General features: G+C 40.9%; 1 protein-coding gene across 4 annotated transcripts in view; it reads right to left on the reverse strand.

The window, feature by feature from the left end:
- znf385c (zinc finger protein 385C) overlaps window positions 1–20271 on the reverse strand; it is a 151704-nt gene that overhangs the window by 118856 nt on the left and 12577 nt on the right. The window contains exon 1 of one of the 4 annotated variants that reach the window (XM_069524385.1): window positions 15000–15136. The exons of the other annotated variants lie outside the window; for them this stretch is intronic. The gene's annotated coding sequence lies outside the window, so the exon portion shown is untranslated. Of the gene's footprint in view, window positions 1–14999; window positions 15137–20271 lie in introns of those variants that run through there. 4 annotated transcript variants of the gene reach the window in all.

Here is a 20271-nt window from a genome sequence, read left to right on the forward strand (position 1 = left end):
TGTTGTAGGTTAAGAGGTCGAAGAAAGAAGTGGTTGTTTTTGACATGAATTAAAGATAGGTTTGAAAATGGCTGTGGCTCAGTCATGAATCTCCACTTACAACAAACTGAAAGAACAACAGAGCTGGAGACACTGGTGAGATTTGGAAATGGCTCACCGCAGATTGCTGGTTTGGATAGAGAAGCACACCTACTGGATTTTATACATTTATTTTCTTACTTTCGTGAAAATCCATCAACAACTATTTAAAATACTATTTTTCTCTGTTTTATAATAATTTTAAAAGAAAATAAAAGGAAAAAAATCATTATAAACTTCAGGAAAGTTTTAACAACAAAAACAAGTCACTCAGTAGAGCAACCAACCAAAACACAATAGTCATAACGTCCATCAAGCCACACCAATATATAGATATTAGACCCTAAACATGCCTGATGTCTTGTCATCAAGATCCGTGAATTATTCTGATAAAATGGAAAAAAAATGTCATAAAACACCCTATAGCACACTGTTAAAGAAAGTAAAAAAAATCCTAGATCACTCCTTTTTTCAGATCAAGGCCATTATTTGTTAAATTCTCTCTTAATCCACCTCATTTTGCCCATCCACCTCATTATATGCACACATATAAAATGTCAAGTTGAATTTTTTACAATTCAGTATCCTAAACTTGCCTCAAGCATTATGACACCATTTGTCCTTAGACCGTCAGTTTTCTTTATACAGCTACTATTCTGGATGTGAATAGAAGACAGTAATAACCTCCCTCATTTCCATAATCCTGCAGATAAGGAGAGTGGCCACTAACATCCCAGAGCAGAACATTAAAGTTTTCAAATCCTGACTGAATACTGTGGCAATAGCAGCTTCTCATCCCAGAAGGTGCTGAATCATCTTCCAGCGACAGCTTGTTGGTGGAGCTGAAGATGACAACACTTTACTGTGTGTGTAAGATGCCAGTTATGTTGCAACTGTGGCATTAAATACATTTTTATGTTTTACATTTTTATGTTTCGCACACCTGCTTCAAACACATGAACTGCACGGTAATAGAAAAGCACATATACCCAGCTTTAAAAGTGCAATAATCTAAATTCTCTTCTCTTAAGAACATAATAATACTACAGAGTGAGATATTAAAGAATAATAACTGATTTCTTACTTGTTGAGCACTTTACTCTTTAAATCTATCAAGTATCCTTAAGATGGACAAGACAGAAGAGCAGGGAAAAGGAGCAACCTTTCACAAGAGCTGAAAACGCACTGCAGGCAGAATGATAGCATAGCTGCACCATGAAAAAACAACAGGAATTGATAGAGGAAAAGAGAAATAGTGCCATGTTTAGAGGTTTATCTTCTGTATTGTTCTACATTGCCAGAGAACACTTTATGCATGATAATTAACTTCAAAGCTCCACAGTGGTAGACACTTTCCCCAATCTTTTCCCATTGTGTACCAATCAGCTAAGTCTGTTTTTCTGTTTAATCTCGGTGCCCCTTCCACCTCTTCCTCCCTCCCTTCCCTCCATCCTTGTTTCTATCGCAGGGAGATGAGTCAGGGAGCAGCGAGGGGTCCAAGATATTTGCATGGGTACCTCGCCTCATTTCCTTCCCTAATGGGAGACATGGGAGTGTGGCAGCAGACAGAAATGGGGGCTGTGGGACAGGAGAGGAACGGTTGGTGGGTGGGTGAAGGAGGTTGACAGAATGAGAGGCAGACAGGTACAGAGCGTTAGATGCAATAAAAGGAAAACAAACTGAATGATGGAGTGTGTTCAAGCAGGCTGGTGGGCACTGGATAACACATTAGCATGAAAATAGCAAACAGCCAGTAATGCAAATGATGCACATTTCCACAAGTGAGTCATTTGTACCCTAAGTGTGCTGATTAAAATTGAGGCAACACTGTGATTCATTGTTGCTTGTGCTTTGTGACTAACTCAATCTAGACAACCCCTTCTCCTCCTCCTCCTCCTCCTCCTCTTCTTAATGCTAGATGGTTCACTGATTCATCCACTCTGCAAGGACAGCAATGTTGGTACTCTTACATGTGTACTTGTGTGTGGAAGGATGTGTGGTATGGGTTTCTGCACCTTTGGGTGGTGGGCAGTCAAGCACCGCTGACTGGTTCACTCCAGTAGAGGAGGAGAGGCCCACACATCATCCCCATGACAACACTACAAACACTTGCCAATTTGAGCACCTCTACCTATCTAAGTCATTAGGCAGGCAGACACTGATGCATTACCCATCATCAGATGGTGCACAATAAACAGCTAGACCCTCACACTCAAACAACAAAGCAACACAAACACGCTCTAAAAACAAAACATGACTGTGGTGCCAATCCAAAATTTAGACTGCATAAAAAGACCCTTGGCAGTTAATGGGAGTTTTATACAACAAAATAGACGCAATAGGTCCCAATCCCTGCCTGCACCCTTTCCTCGCAGTGAGACTCTATCACCCAGCTGCAGGAGGTGATTTGGGCCTGTGAGCATCCCGGTTTGCCATCCATCTGGTACTGCACTGCTGGGGAATGGATTCTGTGTGTGGGTGTGTGTGTGTGTGTGTGTGTGTGTGTGTGTGTGTGCGTGCATGCTTCTGTTTGCAGCAGTGGACGATTGCATGCCAGGCCCCTGGGCAGGCACCACTCTGTGCAGAAACTAATGCTAGCGTTATTGCTCCCCAAGGGAAATGGGGCTTGTATCCCAGTACAGCTGAGCAGGCTCCAGGCTGAAGGGGGGGACCATGGAGGCTAAATCCAAAGGGATGCAAAAGGAGTTTGCCAATCATGGAAGTTTTCACTCAGGGTAACGCCTATGGCAACAGTGAGAGGAAGGAAGGGAGGAACTGTGCACACCAAGAAACAAACATCAGTCACAGACTTCTGCTGTGTCACAGCATTCAAACAAATACAAGCATGTCTTTTCCAATAGCCAAGTACTGTGACAGCCTAGAACAGTACATTTCATATTGACATTTATTAGACCGTATTTGCCCAATGGTCCCCTGTCTCCCTTAAAGAAAATATTTCACTTATCTACTATTGTACTGCAATGAGGAAATCACAAAGAGACTAATTTTAATGGTCGAGCTGTTCCTGACTTAGGTAAGGGTCAAGTTTCAAAATGCCGGGATCCTCTAGCTTCTCATTAGGTGAACACTTAAGTGTCCCTTTATAAAGAGGACAACAGAAGTATCAGTTGAATGGCTGAACAGCTTTGGAGACCAACTACCATCAAACCTCTGTGACAGCAGATGAGGGTCTGCACAAATTCTGTAACTTTTCAAAACTGAAGATCTCTAATCTCCAATAGCTTTTTTAAGTTTTTTACCTCCATGTCAGAAATAATCTCTTGACCATTCACAAACACTGCTCCTGCCAGTGTAAACAGGAAGCAAATTGTCTACTCTACAGTTGGTTGCTTAGTGGCAGAAACAACTGTGAATCAGGAAAAGCAATGGTGAAAAGAAGGACCAGGCATTTCTTTGGGGTGAAAGAGTTATTAGAAAATTTCACTACCACCGCTGGTAGTTGATTAATGACTAAATGTGAGCAACTGCAAGTGTCTCTATCATGTTTTCCAAAATTCTCCATTATAGGGGCTTGAAAACTATGAAAACATTGAAAAATAATGTGGACATCAAGCAAAGGTAAAAACAATGTAGCATTAACACACTAGTGTGAATGTAGCCTTTGACATTCATGGCCTCTTTGCAAAGTCTTTAGTTAGCTGCATGGAGTGAAAGATTTATTTATTTTTTTATGATCATTTTTTTTGTTTGAACCACTAAATGCAAGGACTATCAATGCCTTCTAGGAGAGACATGGTCTGATAGCACAATGTACAAACGACTTCTGAGTTTGCTCCAGCCCTTGGTGCCTCTTTACCTAGGCTAGGCTAACACAGGCTTTCTGTTCTTCAGTCACTGAAGACATAAAAAAAAAAATTCTACAGGCAGGTACGCCACGTGACTAGTAAGCTGATCTTGACGTGTAAAATTGGTAGAGTTGCCCCTAATTAATCTATTTATGAGTGGTTCCCCTGAGCAATCTGTCAGTCATCAGGTGAGGACCAAAAAACTGATGATATTTGAGGTTGCACTCTAATGATGGCGATCATGGTTGCAGCATCACACTCTTTCCCTGTTAAAACAATCATCTCCTCAGTCCTCCTTTAATTGGGATTGACATTTAAATGAAGTAGTTAATGTGTGCCAAGGACAGAGTATGCCGTGTTAACAATTAAAATGCTGCTTAATGGGCCATGCCAGAGCTATTTTGAGTGCATGTTGTGGGAGAAAGAATAGGGCATACTCTATTAGTCAGAAACCAGAGCATTTCCCTGAAGTGGGACAAGGTCACAGCTACTCCTTCCGTTTTAGGCTAGCTGCTCATCATGCAGGCTCTTCAAACCCCTGACTACAGTCATTAACATAAACATCAACCTGGGAGAAGGCTTTTAGCATACAAAAAGTGGCAATCGAGAATATTCTGTCATTTATGCAACACCTCTCTTAGCATGTAGAAATGCAAGGACTTAGAAGTGCCCTCTGGGCCCATTACTCGTCTCTTTGAAAGACAGGCCTCCTCTCACATCTAACTGGCTCTGTCTCGGATATATTAAAGTAGTGTATGTCCAGGCTGTTGGGTACCAAGGAAGTTGGACTGATTTGGCAAGAAGTTTGGGGCTTAGGAGATCACAGAGTGGACAAGAAAAACAGGCAAGAGAGAAGGAGGTGTAGCAGGGTCCAAAATCAGAAACTAGGACTAAGGGTCTCAAAGGTGTATGTGTGGACAGGGGGGAAGCGAGATGGAGCACAGAGAAGGTTGTGCCAGAGAGAGGTGGAGGAGGAAGTTAAATACAGAGCTCCAATGTATGCCCTTCCCACCAATCCCATCTTTCTGCCTTCCCCCCTCTAAATGCTCCAGTGTGCCCCTGCCTCCTGGGCCAGAGGGGGAACAGGACTGTGCTCTGTGCTTTCCCTACCTTGTGCGGGGTTGGTCTCCCTGCAGGCAACCTTCAGTGTATGCATTAGGTGTTAGATTTTAGTCCAGGGCTGTGTGTTCTTGTGCCACAGGAAAGTTTACAGTGAAGGAGGAGTACCTTGATATAGGCTGTGAAGTGGGCAGCCTGTCAGGGTCCAGCAGAGGCAATGACTGAGCACAGTGTTAAGAATATAAAAGTGATTCCTAGCACTTGCGACATGTTTCCGTCCTGCTGGCAGCAGGATTTTGAGCAAACTAATGAAATGCTCTCGTGTGACTGGCATCAGAAAAGTTGATATTGTCCTTCTATGATTGCCCTGGCATTTTAGAGATGTCTTGATGAGACTGACTGCTCAAATGATGCAATCCAAAATGTAATCTGCATGCATATTTTGTGATATAGTGTGTCAAAACATGTAATTATGTAAAATGTGCTCAAGATAATGTAACGAGACTGCAAAATAAAGCAACATGGCATTTCAATCCTTATAAAACACTACCAACAACAGCTGGTTATCTTAGCTATATCTAGTTGATGTTATATCTAATGGACAGATATAATAGTTGTATTCGTTTCCTCATAACTATAAATGGACCATATACAAATAACATTTATTGTTCTTAACCTATCAATATTTGGTATGACTATACTATGTCTAGCCCTGTGTATATTTTATTCTTTTCTCAGTTTGCATTACTTAAAATACTCAAAGGACTGATTGAGATTTTATGGATTTGTCATCCTGAATCATTATTCAGGATGACAAAAGCCCTGATTACTCATCAAGGATCAGCTCATTGAAAGGGCTTAAATATAGAGCACTTAATTACTAGTGCTGCACAGGAAATGTATTGGCATGGAGATTTCTCCACTTAAACGAAGGTGAACATATTCTGGGATATATTTTAATTAAATCACACCCGAGTCCGTATGTCTCCAAGTACATTTGCATTTATGAGAGTAAAAGACAAAGTGAGACAACACAAGAAGTGATCTGTAGCCCTGAGGTTCTCTTGTTCAGACATTCCCTCCTGTGTTTTCTCCCTCTAAGTTCGCCATCGGAAAACATTACCCAGAGCCCAGAGCGAGTGTGTTCTCTTTCAGCACAGCGATCTAGCTATTGATTTCCTTCAGACTTTCGTGGTTCAATTTGGCTTTGAAGAAAAAAGAGTGACTTGTTCTGATCCTTTCGTTATTTCTTAGAACACAGTCACTGAGGCGTCACTGTGCCGCAGATCCTGTGCCACCCTGTTCACACAGCAGGGAGTATTAAGGACAACAAACAACCCACCCTCATGTTACTCTGATTTTTTTTGGCATTCTGTATGCCAGCCTGACAACTATAACAACTAAATATAAGAAATAAAGGTCTTTAAAATAAACTGGTACAAATATTTTCAGTCAAACTGGTTCCATTACTGCAAGATATGCATCTTTTTAAATAGAGCGGCTGTATAAAGCTTGGATCAAGAGTGCAGCACAAATGTACAAAGCAGACCTGGAATATCTGGATCTAAAGTCATCTGTACTTTCCTCTCCACTCACTCTTTCTTCCAGAGCTTTGGTTGAACAAACTGAGAGTTGTTTATATGCTCTTCCAGAGAGCAGGTGCATTCATCTCTCCACTCTCTTCATCTTCTGTCATGCCCCCTCTCTGACAGTGGTGCCATTACGATTGTTAACCCAACCCCAGCAGCCCCCAGTTTGTCAGCAATAATGCTCCCAGGATAAGAGCACTGAAAGATGACCCTTCTATTTACGGAGAGGAAAATAATATATGGTTCAATTATAGGTTCTGTCAAGCCACTATGAGTTTGTGATAGCCTAAACGGAGCTGGCTGATAACTAATGTAGCACAGGTGGAGACCTTTGTGGGTTCAGCGTCTGCTGCCTCCTTCACTATGCATAGCTTTTTCAAAATCTCGGGACGTTTTCACACCTGGAAGTCTGAACCATGGTCCAAACCATGGATCATGTCTTTGTTATATTGTTTCCATTTGCTTTGGTTTCATACTGTAAGTTACAGAGAGGACATTAAAGGCTCTTTAAAGTACAGTTTTGCCATTCACACATTCATACAGTGCATCTTTCTCTATCATACACACTCAACACTTTGGCACAGCAGTCAGTGGCAGTTTGGGGAAAAATTTTTAAGAAAATGCACAGAAATTACAGATATTACTGCCGGCCAAATTAACTTTCTCATCATTCAAACATTATCATTGGAGGCGAAGACTACAAGCAATGTGAGCCACATCAACTTCTTTTTCCTTTTTTTTATGTTTGATGCCGTCTCAACTTCTGACTATTAGTCTGAAAGGAAAAAAAGTCTGGAAAAAATGATCACGGACTGCAAAAGATTTGAACATGGTTTATTTATTCTTTTCATTGGTCAGACTACATTTTGCTCCGTTGGTCCAGACTGTGGTCCAATAAAACCTTTCACACCTGTTATTGTGTTCAGACTAAACAGAAAAGTCAGACGGCCAAACAAGGTAGATGTGAAGTGCGCTCAGAATGGCACACACAAACAAAAACGAACAGAGTTCCAATTTAACTGTGAAAGGTAGTAGAGGTACTCGTCAACCTTGCCAGTCAACTCTGGATAGGGCAGATGTAGAAGACAAAAGGAGAATCAATGCAGTTAACAGACGAGATTTTAGAAGATCAGCGAGTCGATGTATGCATCAGCTGTGTGAGTGAGGAACCGCTGTCTGGGCTGCTGCTGCTGCAGGGCTAAGAGGGATTTTAAACAGGAGGAAGTGGTGTTAATGTGCAATCTTGAAGACTAGAGAGCTGGCCTTTCTTGCTTCATCCACTCTCAGCCCACCAGTTTGACACAGATGATAAGAGGCCCCAAGCAGAGTGCAAAGGCACATCACCCACACATGCTCATGCAGCAGGAGAAATGAAAAACACCTCAGCTATAAATGAGAGCAGAAAGATAGAGGAAGATACCGCGGGGAAAAAAAAAACATATACACACAAAATGAAAACTGTGACGAGGAAAGAATAAACAAGCACTGTTTCCAAAAGCTGCTTAGTCCATATGGTAAGAGAGTGATAATCTGACTTTTAATCAAAGGCCAGGCCACCACTGATAGATTTGCTAAGCCCCAGTTCATTGTGAGGAGGTGGCAGACCCGGATGAAAGAGTGGGGCTGAATGGTATGAGCAACTCTGAGTCAGACACTACGTCAATGGTGGCATCACAAGCTCAGTCTTCAGCATCACCAAAGCTATCAGGCTACTGGGGCGACCTGGGTCACACCCTCTTCGACATCAGCCTCCTCTCCTCACAGCCTGTGTGGTTCACTGAGAGGCACACTGTAAAAATGGAGCGCGTGCCTCAGATCCAGCCCTCCAGACGGTGGAGGTTACTGTGATCAGCATGGATTAGATGTCTTTCTGGCCTGATCAATGAGAGATGGAGGCTGGCAGGGGGGGTTTGTGGCTTGGTGGGGTGGAGGAAGCTTTGGCACCACCTCCTGCAGGCTGTAATGACTCTGATAGCTGATATCTATTGCTGTGGGAGGCAGGAGAGGAGCTGTTTGCTGTGCGGGAGATAAAACAGATCCTGCTCCTGAAGGACGGGAGCATGGATGTAAGCTGAAAAACCACAGACAGAAAATCCACAGAAACACAGAGGCTTTATGTCTCATTCACAAGGGGACTCTAATGGGAGAAATTCTAGTTTCCCTGATACAATTCATTTTCTGAGTATAACTGTTGGAGAAGCAGCACTAACAGATTTACTGCTGCTTTGCTGCTTCAAAAAGACGCAGCAGGTCGAGTGTAAGATCGGTGCGACTGTTGAGAATCACACATCCACTTAATGGCACAGGTATGAAGCAGTTCTGCCTCACAAAGAGCTCTTCAAACTTAATCATGTTGTGTCAGAGCTCATACTCGACAATGGCAGCTGTTTACATTTCACACTTACAGATTTAAAAAAGGATTTAGGGCTTCTTTTCATTCAACAGTTTTCATAAATGATACACACTGGAAATGTGTTATTGTGATGGAATGACAGGGCTCACTGGTACAGACAGGTACACTCCATATTTGAGTGTAAAACAGATGACACATATCTGCGGGGTGCCTGTTGTACATGCTCCCTGTGCTACATATTCATCATTTGCTGCTATTTCACATTTAGGTGATAGCAAAATGTCTTCAGCCTGCTGCCTAATAATGGTCTTTTCAGATTATGTTATTTTCTCAGAAACCTTCTACACTGCTAAAACATGTATGTCACAATAGAAATTTCTATTCTTAGCTTTATCTCCTGTACTGTGCACCTCTACTAAGCCGTGCAACAGACCAGAGAAATGGACAAGACAGATAATTGGAAGCAATAATCTCAGTAGGTATTTTAATTACCTGGTAGTTAAATGGACAACGTGCAACTTTGGCAGCTGGGCGTCTTTTAATAACAACAACAACAAAAAAGCTATACTTTGATAATGTTGTGAAGCAGCGTGGGATCATGAGAGTTGCCTTCACCAACATCGCCGATGACAAACTACCTGATCACTCAGGTGCAAATCATGCTCATGGAGGTTTTATTCACCCTATGCAGCAAACGACAATGTGTATTGACAGTATACGACAGTGTTTGAGTCTCAGGGGTAAACTGTTTAAATCCAAAACAATTGAAGTAAATGGTGACTGATTCTTCAAACATAAAAAGCAACAGGAAAAAAACATAAAATGCGTTCATGCTGATAGAAACGCCATCATTCACACCAAGTTTTTAGACTAAATGTTCCCTGTGATCCACACGTGAATGCAATTCCAGAGGAGGCTATCAGAGGATGCTGTTTACCCCTAAAACTCCAGAAGTGTTGTGGACTCAAAGTCTTCACCCACCGCTCCACCGGCATAGTGTCAAGTAGCTAATGAGTGAATTTTTATTTTTGGGTGAACTATCCATTTAAACTCATAGCCCTTTGCTAGGAAAAAAAACAAACTAGATTAATGTAGACAAAAGCCAAAGTGGCGTAATGGCCGGATTGTTCTAAAAAGCACAATATCATTCAAAAGCTTTTAGAGTGCAGGGTGATTCTGAAATTTAGCCTCTGAATAATCCCTATCAACTAAATATCTTTTACTTAAACTAATGCATTGTCGTTCAGATTTAGCCACAGAACGAGAGTGAGCCTGTTATGAGCGAGAGTATTGTTCCTCACCGCAGCACCGCCTGGGATTTCACAGTAAAAAAACAAAATCTCATCACTTATCACGTGAGTACTGCGATCATAATCCTGACAGTGGACAAGTGATGAGGACACTTTGTCATCAATGGTGAGTATTATGCCCTTGAGCAAGGCAATTAACCCACAGCAGGTTCGTCAGAGCTCCACTGAATGACTGTGATTGTGCCAGAGATTAACGTGTGTAACTGAATGAACACCTGAATGGGCGTCGCTACCAGAAAAAAAAAAGCCATACAAAAACAAATAAATCCCACACGTATGTGCAGAGTAAGCAAACAATATGAATATTCATAAAGCTGTCCATAATAGCATGTTTCTGATCAAATGATTCCAGCCTCCACCCTTCCTGGTCCTGCTGAGGGCAGCTGGCTGCAAACAAGTGGTCTATTTAGTGTTTGTTGTTGTTGTGTGGAGTGGCTGCGCAGGTTTACCTGGCCAAATACACTGAGCCAGTGTTCCGCGCCAGAGCTCCGTCACTCACCAGCAGCTCAGCAGCATAAACGCACCACTGTGTGCACACGTGTGTTTGTGTAAATGAATGTGCAGCGCTAACACTGGGGCCAGTGTCAGTGTGAGTCACTAGTGTATCTATGGCTCGTGGCAGTGAGTCCAATTTCGGGTGCTTTCTGTTAATGAGGATAATGATTTCATAACAACCAATCAAAAGGAGATCAACTGCAGCTCAGTGCAGATGCTGAATGGAAAAGAGGATTCTGTGACTCTACTGTAGGTGGATCTACCTTCATTCCTTTTTCTACTATATTCTCTAATTCCTCGCTCTCAGATCACCTACTGTTTTGGACACGGGGCTTAGAGGTGAAGTGTAAAAGGTGTTATGAGAGAACGGGAGGGGAGTTACACAATGTCTCCACACTCGGTTTCCCCACGGGACCGAGGAGCAGGCGGCCACTGCTGAGTCTATCCCCAGGCCGAGCACCTCCGGTAAGGTGTGCCAGACAGCCAGGCAGACAGGGGGCTGGGGGAGGGGAGATGAAAAAGGGCAGAGGCCTGAGGCACGCTCCGTGCAGCTGTCAGAATCTGTGACCCCCACCCAGTCAACTCCCACTGTGTCTATGCCACCTCGAGCATAACGCAGGAATCAGTCCAGGACAGACAGTGGAGGGGCTCAGAGGTCGAAGGGCATCACCACTTTGTCATGTGTCATTCATTTTAATAGAGATTTTTCCTTTTTATTTCCCCCCTGGAGTGTGGTGGGTACATATAATTCATCAAGTTTACTTGTTAAAGTCATTTATGACACAAAATCTGAGTAGACGTGAACTGTGGGGATGTTTTTGCATTTTTGATTTGCATCCCCCAGAGGCCATGTTGAGTAATGACTTGGATGACTTGGAGGAAATATATTGCACAAAGATTAAAAAAATTGTTGTGATGTAAGAATGCACAACTCATATCTAAATGCCTAATGCACAAAAGCAAATATTTGTATATTTAAATTAATAATTTGTGTGCAACACATCAACAACAAACACATATCATATATTTACTTGTTTCTGTATATTTAATGAAGTTGTGGTGCTATGCAAGTATTAGATATGACAGTGTTGCTCTACTTGGTGATGACAGAACAGCGATGTCCACCAGTGCCAAGTCTCCCACCAGCTAATTGGGAATGAACTGTCTGTTTGTATTGGCAAGGGAAAACACAGCCAGCAAGTACACATCACAGTTTAAGTACTAAACTTTTCAGACAATCCAGCTAAAGGTCACTGAGCTACTGCGATCGTTTTCAGCGCAGGATGAAATCGTACCGAGTGGCCGCACAGAGAGGAGGAGAGTGAGAGAGGTCGACAAAACATCCAAAATGTGTTGGGACCTGTGGGTTCCAGCTGTGAGCGTGTTGCTCAGCGTGAGCAGCCTGGTCACCTTGGCTCAGCAGGTGATGATACCATAGAAAGCAGCAGTAAGAAGGAGCATCAATTGAAAGTGAAAGTGAAATAGTGAGAGGCCACTTCAGCAGCAGATAAGCAAAAACACAGAGGAAATTACTAGTTGAGAGGCAGCGACGTGAGAACAAAGCGGCTGACAGTAAAACAAAGAACCCTGGTTTTGGATAAGATGCCTCGCACATGCATGTCTCTACACTGAGATTTGACAAACAGAAGCAGTGATGAGGCAGAAATTCCTCAAGATACAATGATGTTGTGTCAGTCAACACTACAAGGAGCCTGAAGCTATTTATTCTGAAAAACGTTGACATAAAACAATATTAAACAGACCTAAACTCACGATAGAAGTAAAAGCAGCACTCTTATATTGAAACTGTTACGTACACCCATGAGGACGTAGGTTTGGGTGCATTATTGTGGAATACTGTGGTGGTTCAAATGAAGAGTTGTAGATGAGATGATGAAAGATCATGAAAACATGGACTTTTACTGTCAATGTTGAAATGTAGCTCCTCTCTCAGCTGCTCATTTTTATATCATAATAAGAGTCTGTCTGTTCTGTCTGTTTCTCCTTCTGTCACAAACAATTTTTCTTTGTTGAACATCCAACCCAGACTTGATAATAGTGTTCAGAGCTGCAATAATTAATCGATTGATAATCGACTACAAAATTAGATAATTTATTAATTGGTTTGAATGTTTTTTTTTAAAATGAAAATGCAATTTTTTTTAAATACTTCACCAATGGAAATTTTACTGCACCACAGTTTGAACTTCAGTCTGAGCTGCTGCTTCCTATGTTCTGCTGAATACAAATTAAAAAATATTGAGAGCAATATGCAGCCTAATAACTTTCTCAGTTAAATTCAATTTCACCTCAATTTTCATCTCAATGTCGGACACCAACACATTGAAGTTCACATTTAGTGAGACTCAAAAACTTCATGGTCTGACGGAACTACTACTCTAAGGGAACTACTACTCTGTTGTTAGAATTTCTTAGGAAACCATTACATTCCCAAACTAAATGAAAAAAAAGAAGTTTTTTCCATATTTGCCGCCTCTCTTCTCTCATGTGTGTTCACCATAATAATTTAGCTCACTTGACCTGGGTAGGATGGTTTTTAAGTAACAGCCAGCAACTGACACAACGCCAGAGTTCTCCGCGCACTTCCAGACAGGATGTCAATACTGCTTTCATTGTAATCCTGAAACCAAACATTCTGTGACAGCTCATGACAAATATGTGCACCATCACACAGCACCTCTCTCCTCTAGTCAAGGTAAAAGCTCTAAAACGCCAAACTCCCTCTAGGAAAAGGTGAGTAAATAAATAAACAACAATAAAAGACAAATGACTGAGAGAAACTTACTGCAACAGCAAGACGGATTGCAGCATTTATCAGCCAGGGCCATGCAGAAGGAGAAGCCAACTCTAAAAGGTGCTGTACATAAATAAAGTCACATGCACAGAGCAGCTGCAATACGTCAATTCCTCTTAGTCGACCTGAGATATTTCTGCTTCAGATTTTCACATGCTTCACCATGAACCTGCTTGCTTTAGGAAGCCTGACTGATGCCAACATCTAGACGGAAACACCTCTTACTCTCATCACATAAATGTTTTGATGAAACAGAATCAGTATCATTTATTAATGACCACACAACCAAGTTGGTGGAACTATTTGACTGCACAACAATCTAAAATCTCACATATACATGAAAATTTACCAACAAATCGACCAACACTGAAGTGAGACTACAAAATGACACTAGACAATACACGCACAGGACAATTTCACAAACAGTAACATAACACTGGAGAAAATTTCAAGTGCATGTTCAAGAATTCCTTCAGTGGCTGAAGGCTGTTAAATTCTGTCATTATTGGCCATATTACAAAATATATCTAAGTATGTATGGGCAGAAATGATATTCATCACAAAATGCATCTTACGTGTCCCAGGTATTGTAAGCAAAGTTTTCCAATACCAGAGGGGTGAACCTGTGACCAGTCAGCTATGATATAAGTTCATCACATGTCAATATAAACCACAGGGAACATCTTTAATAAATATTATTTCATCAACTATACAAAGGTGAAAAAAAACTCACAAGTCTGATGAGGTCAAAAGTATAAGTGTCCATATACTTAGGTATGTACAAAGAAACTGTCAATGTCTGATTTTCCTGGAGAGAAAAGTGAATATTTAATTTGCTATAATGACACACAATGTCATATCAATAGGCAGCAGTGCGGAGCAGAAAGTGCAGGAGGAGGAGAACTTATTGACCATTTTCAGTGGAAAACACTATTAAATAAGATGAGGGCAGAGATGGAGCACATGAGGGAAGGAAATGCTTCCGATATCGACCTGCAGCCGAACGAGAACATGTAACTTTAGTAGACATCTTCTGTTGGTTTGATATTTAAACTAAAAACACCAAAATCTATGATACAGCATCCAAACATACAGTGACTTTATGGTGCTTTTTTCTTATTTCGTTAATTCTACCTTTGCATTTTGTTGATTTTTATTTGTTTATCCATTACTCATATCAACTGAGCAACGTATCAATATACGCCTCATTATCCCGTTTAAAGTATATTTTCCTACGGGATGACAAGTGTGCAGAAAAGGGGGTTGGAGGTCCCGCGCTGCTGATGCGCAATTAAGCATAAACTCCATTATCAATTTCCCCAAAGCTCGGTTCATTCACCAATCCAAGCAATGAGCGCAATCAAACTTTACAACACATGTTTAATTCACCCCATGTCTATAAGAAACTATCGTGTCAGCACAGCCAAATAAAAACTTTTTGCACATGACGGAATTGATCCACAACAGAAGAGGAGACGAGGCGCTCTGTCTTACCGGTCCCGCTCCGTTTGGTCCGCGCTCAGCGACAGTGGAGACAGATTGGAGGTCTGTGGACCGACGGCCAACCGCTGCCAACGCAAAAAGCTGCTCCGTCCAGTTCTGCGGTTCAGTCAAGACAGAGGCAGCGAGGCAAACTCGAGGCAGGAAACGTCTTTTCGCAATAAAAGTACCGAATGGTTCCACATCGGTGGAGAAATAGCTGTGAGGTTTGATAAACCCTTTGAGATCAAAACAAATTTAAGAAGCTGTTTGACTTATTGTTTTTTTTGTTAAGGTTAGGTTTATCACTTGTTAAAGTTGACCTCTGTATTGTACAAATATATATACATGAAAATAAATTTAAAAAACAAAAGCTCAACATGTATGTGTACCAGCTGTTTCTAACCGACTTCATGACCCAATAACGCAATTTTCTAATAAATAAAGAGAAAATTTTAATTTAAAAAATATGGACAGCTTCTTCCTGCAAGCCACCATTGAATTGAACTCTAATACCCACCCAAAAAAAAAAACTGCCACCACCTCTGCCTCATCATAATATCTCAGGAAGAAATCACAGACCATTTATTGTGAAAAGGAATCCACTGGTTACAAGTGTGCAATGTTTATTTTACAGTTCTCCGTGTGTATGATAGAATACTTTAAGGTTTATTCTGTTATTTATTTATTAATTATGAACGTAGACAGATGTGTGTGAGGGAATGTGTGTATGCATGTTTGGTTTTTTTGTGTGTTTTTTTTGGAATGACAAAGCTTTCTAGTCTTTTCTGGTTTCTAACATACTGACTTAACTAAGAGCAATATCTCTCTCTATATATATAGAGAGAGATATTTCTATATTCATATATTTGATGCTATTAAAATATAGCATATACAATTTTTATTGTTATACTCATATTTATATTGTTGTACACCATATACTTCACTTACTTACTAGTCCAGATGTTAAACGACATGCATGTAAATCCTTTTATTATAAAATGGTTTTATTCTTCATTAACCAACAGATCCCAGCAGGTGAAGGTAAATAGCTCACTTTCCAGTGTCAAATATTGTAGCACAGGTGAACCACATGCAAGCTCTCCATTCCTCTACACAAAGTGAACTAATGAATGCAGGATAAGCCTACCAAATAATCACATTATCAAATTTTCTGATGACACCGCCTGTTGCACCAGGATGACTGACCTGCAATGTACCTGGATGAGATTTACACCTTTAAAGACTGGTGTGACAGTCATCATCTAATTTTCAACATCAAAAAGAGAGGAAGAGATATTTGACCCCAGAGAAGTGAGAGTCCATGACCCAGTGATAATCAGTGACAAAGTTATTGAGCAGGTTAGCACTTTTAAATATCTGGGGCATACAGCTGGACTGTAATCTGAAATAAAGTGCCCATGTAGACTTTCTGTGTGGGAAGTCTGCTCAAAGGCTACACTTCCTACGCAGACTTAAACTGTTCGGTGTGAGCACCGATGTCATGTCGATATTTTATGCTGCTGTGCTTGAAAGCATAATTAGATATGTAATGGATGCATGGTTCGGCACTCTCACAATCCAGCTAAAATCAAAAATTGAGAGCATGGTAAAAATGGCTATGAAGGCGATGGGTAAAAAGGACTATCCCCTTCAAGCCATCTAAGGTTCTGTGGTCAGACTGGCACACAGGATCCTTAATGACCCGTCACACATACTGTTCCCTGAATGTGACCGGTTACCATCAGGCAGGTGTTACAGAGCCTATAAGTGTAAAACCAACCACATCAAGCTCTCATTGATCTACACTACTCAATGAGGAGACATGTTGATACTGTCATGTATCTCAACAACTATTGCACTTTGTCTAGCACATTTCAAACTTTGGTTTTTAAGTTTTAATGCCAGTTTCTGTTTTTCATCTTGCTTATCTTGTTATATCCTTTTACAGTTTTTTTTTTTTTTAATCATTTTATGTGTTTTTAGGGCAGGTGTAATATTTAACTCACTTTTATTCTGCATTATCATTATTCTTGGTCTTGTGTTATATGTCCTTGTGTACTGTTTTTTTTTTGTGGTTGTACAATGTACTCTTCTGCAGCTGCTGTAGTGCTTTGGCCCAAGACAAATTTCCCTCTGCGACAATAAAGTATATTTGATTTGACATAACAGACTTGATAATTATCTTATAACAGCGTGTGTAGTGAGGTATTATGTAGATATTCTCTGAATTTCTTTTTTATTTAATCAATTAATTTAATATAATTAATCTTATTCATCTATATTCTGTCACATGTTCTCCTTCATTTTGATATTTCTTTTGTTTTTTTTAATGGCTTGGAATGTCCCTTATTGACAGTAGCATTTGAAGCTTTGGCATGTTGATCCGCCTTTACAATGAATACTACTGGAAAACTACAATGTGACATACAGTGTATTGTTCACTCGATGGGATGCTTATACTGGCAGATTTGAACAGTTTCCCAGACTCCAAAATAGTTACAGCAGGAACAATAAACAAACCACAGTGCCAGCCTTGTTCGCTTTATCCAAGAAAAACATTGTTTAGTCTCTACATGCAGTTTGCTGATGACACGATTTAAATACCAGGTTGAGGGGCTTTTTATAGTTCACTTGCACCATTAAATTCTATTTTCCTACTGGTTTGAACACCGATTTTAATCTGGCGTGATTAGTAGAAACTGCCCTGATTTCAGCATGAAGGGTCCCTGCACAGGAGCAGGACTCTTTGTCACCAGCAGGGTGATGGACACTGTTGGCTCTCCTATTTATGTCCTCCTCCATGCAAATGTGCTGGCACTCAAACAAGCAGTGATCATAAAAATAACCCACAGTCAAGAACATGGGGAGCATAGTGAATGAAACCCAACACCGGCATCTCACCCCGCCAACACTGGCTCTCACCTCTGACTAAGACGCCCTCTACAAGTCTTCAATTCATCGATTGTAGATCTTTTTTTTTTTTTTTTTGATTGGTGGTGTACAATCTGATACGAATTAAATGCGCCAGAAGCATGGCTCCTTTTTAACCATTTATTGAGTTGAGTCTTCTGCCTGCTGAGCCTCTAATGGCTAAAGGGCAGGGTGTGAGCCAAATTCAGAGACTTAAGAGGTATTTGGCTGGTCATGGTTCCAACTCTACACTCCATCAAATCAGAGTGCACCTGCCTCATCAAAAGGTTCCAGACTGCACATGCAACTTAACCTTTGGTGCTGACAGTGCTGATTATAGAATGCTTATAGGGGTGAATAGAGACTGGTTTACCGTGACCTTTGTCCAATGGTCAACGGGAAAGCAACAACTACTAGCCTATAAAGTTTATTAACTTTCTCTCTAAGAATTAGAAGAGAAGCTTGGCACTGCGACTAGAAACAGGGCAAAACGGCAGCTAGCTTGGCTCTGCCTAAATAGCAACATTAGCAAAGTCTACCGATACAAGCACCTTTATATCCCACCACAAAAATACTTTTTAGTAATTTGCAGTTTTGTTGGGGATTATGGACCGCGGTCACCTCTGGATGTCCAGCAGCAGATTTTTACACTTAGATTTTTGTACAAATTTAACAAAGATAACATTTGTTCGATTAATGATCTTTAGAGGTGCTGGAAGGTGGAGTATGTTACCTTTGGGCTGTTTCTCCCTGTTTCTAAACTGTGCTGAGCTTAGTTAGCCAGCTGCTATTTGTAGATCCACATTCATGCAGACTATAGACTGAAATCTGAACTAAATTTCAAAATCACTCTTTTAAAGTCCTCTAATAGTATGTAATAAATCAAATTATGTGGGCAGCATGTGGTACAGCGGTTAGCATCGTGGCCTCAGAGCAATTTGATTATAGCTTCAAACCTGCAATTGTCCTTTTTGTGTGGAGTTATGTTCTCACTTAGCTTGCGTGGATATTCTGGAGGGCAAGTCCAACATAGTTAACTAAATTTATTTTAGGTGTGAATAGTTGTTTGTCCCTCAGCCCCATGATACACTGATGAATTTTTCAAGGTGTATCTGGCTCGATTATATTATGTGCATCCTAATGTCTTGTCATACAGATTTATATCAGCAGATGATTATATTTAGCAAAACTGAATTAGTAGTATTTATGCATTTGGTCTGGACTTTTGTTTATTATTGTGTATTCTGTATCTGCATTCAAACATGGTATATAATATTTCCCCCCCTGGTGGGGAAACTGCATCCAGGTCTGTAGATCTTTACAGTAAATCCATAAATCTCTTTATAGCCTCTCAAACTCCCACTCACAATGCTCTCAAACAACCTGTCCGTGTGTCAGCCTGGTTTCCACAGCAACTGAAGTGGCAAGCTGTGTCCATTCAACGTGAGTTTTAAAACCCGTCTTTAAATGGAGCCTTTGATGGACCCGAGCGAGTGGAGTTATAAAATGAGCAAAACAAAAAGAGAGCGGGCCTCGGAATGATGGCACTTGAGGCAGTTGATTAACTTCAGCGTGAGTGCAGCCAGAGTGGCATGTAGGAAGGAAAGAAAAAGGAATATGGAAATGATGACTTGGATAAGGGGAAGAGATGCATGGAGGTAAAATCCTCTCAGGGGCTCCGCTTAGATCCAACATTTCCTCTGGAGTTATGCACACATTCGCAAACCTCTGAGAAGGCTGTAAAATGAAGTGCGGCTACAGAGTGTATATTAAAACTCACACAATCATACTGTATCTTGAGAAAAAGAGACATTTTCACATCATTCCGTTTGAAAGTGCAAACTCCATCTGACGAGGTCATTTCATTCACACATGTAACTTAAAGCAAACACTCACTCTGGAATCATTCCATGCTGTGTTATGTGTGTTTCTTTGACATCATTAACGAGAAGATTTTTTTCCCTCTTCTTAGAAAAGTATTTTCAACAAGGAGCACTATTTAAACACATTCAATCCTGTTACTTCTAAATGAAGCTATTTCTCAATAGGGGTATTTCAAGGTTTTGAGTAAAGTGCCACTTTCGTGTGACTGTTGTCTACCTGCCTGCTGCACAGTAATGACACAGAACTCTCCAGGAAATAAGTCATGAATTGAATGTGCTCAGTATAAAAGATGTGCAAGGTCACTTAAGATCCCATAAACCAGTGTAAAATGATTTGTGGTTTACTTTTGCTCTCCACACAGAAAGGGAAGGCTGCCTCCCCGTTCATGGTCGCTTGCCCTTGGCACTGGTTTTAATTAGAAGGGTCAAGTGTGATTACCACTGAGCTCATTATGTTGGCAGGCCATTGAGGCAGTAATGGCTAAATAAAA

This window comes from Paralichthys olivaceus, chromosome 5 (genome assembly GCF_024713975.1).
Source record: "Paralichthys olivaceus isolate ysfri-2021 chromosome 5, ASM2471397v2, whole genome shotgun sequence".
NCBI lineage: Eukaryota > Metazoa > Chordata > Actinopteri > Pleuronectiformes > Paralichthyidae > Paralichthys > Paralichthys olivaceus.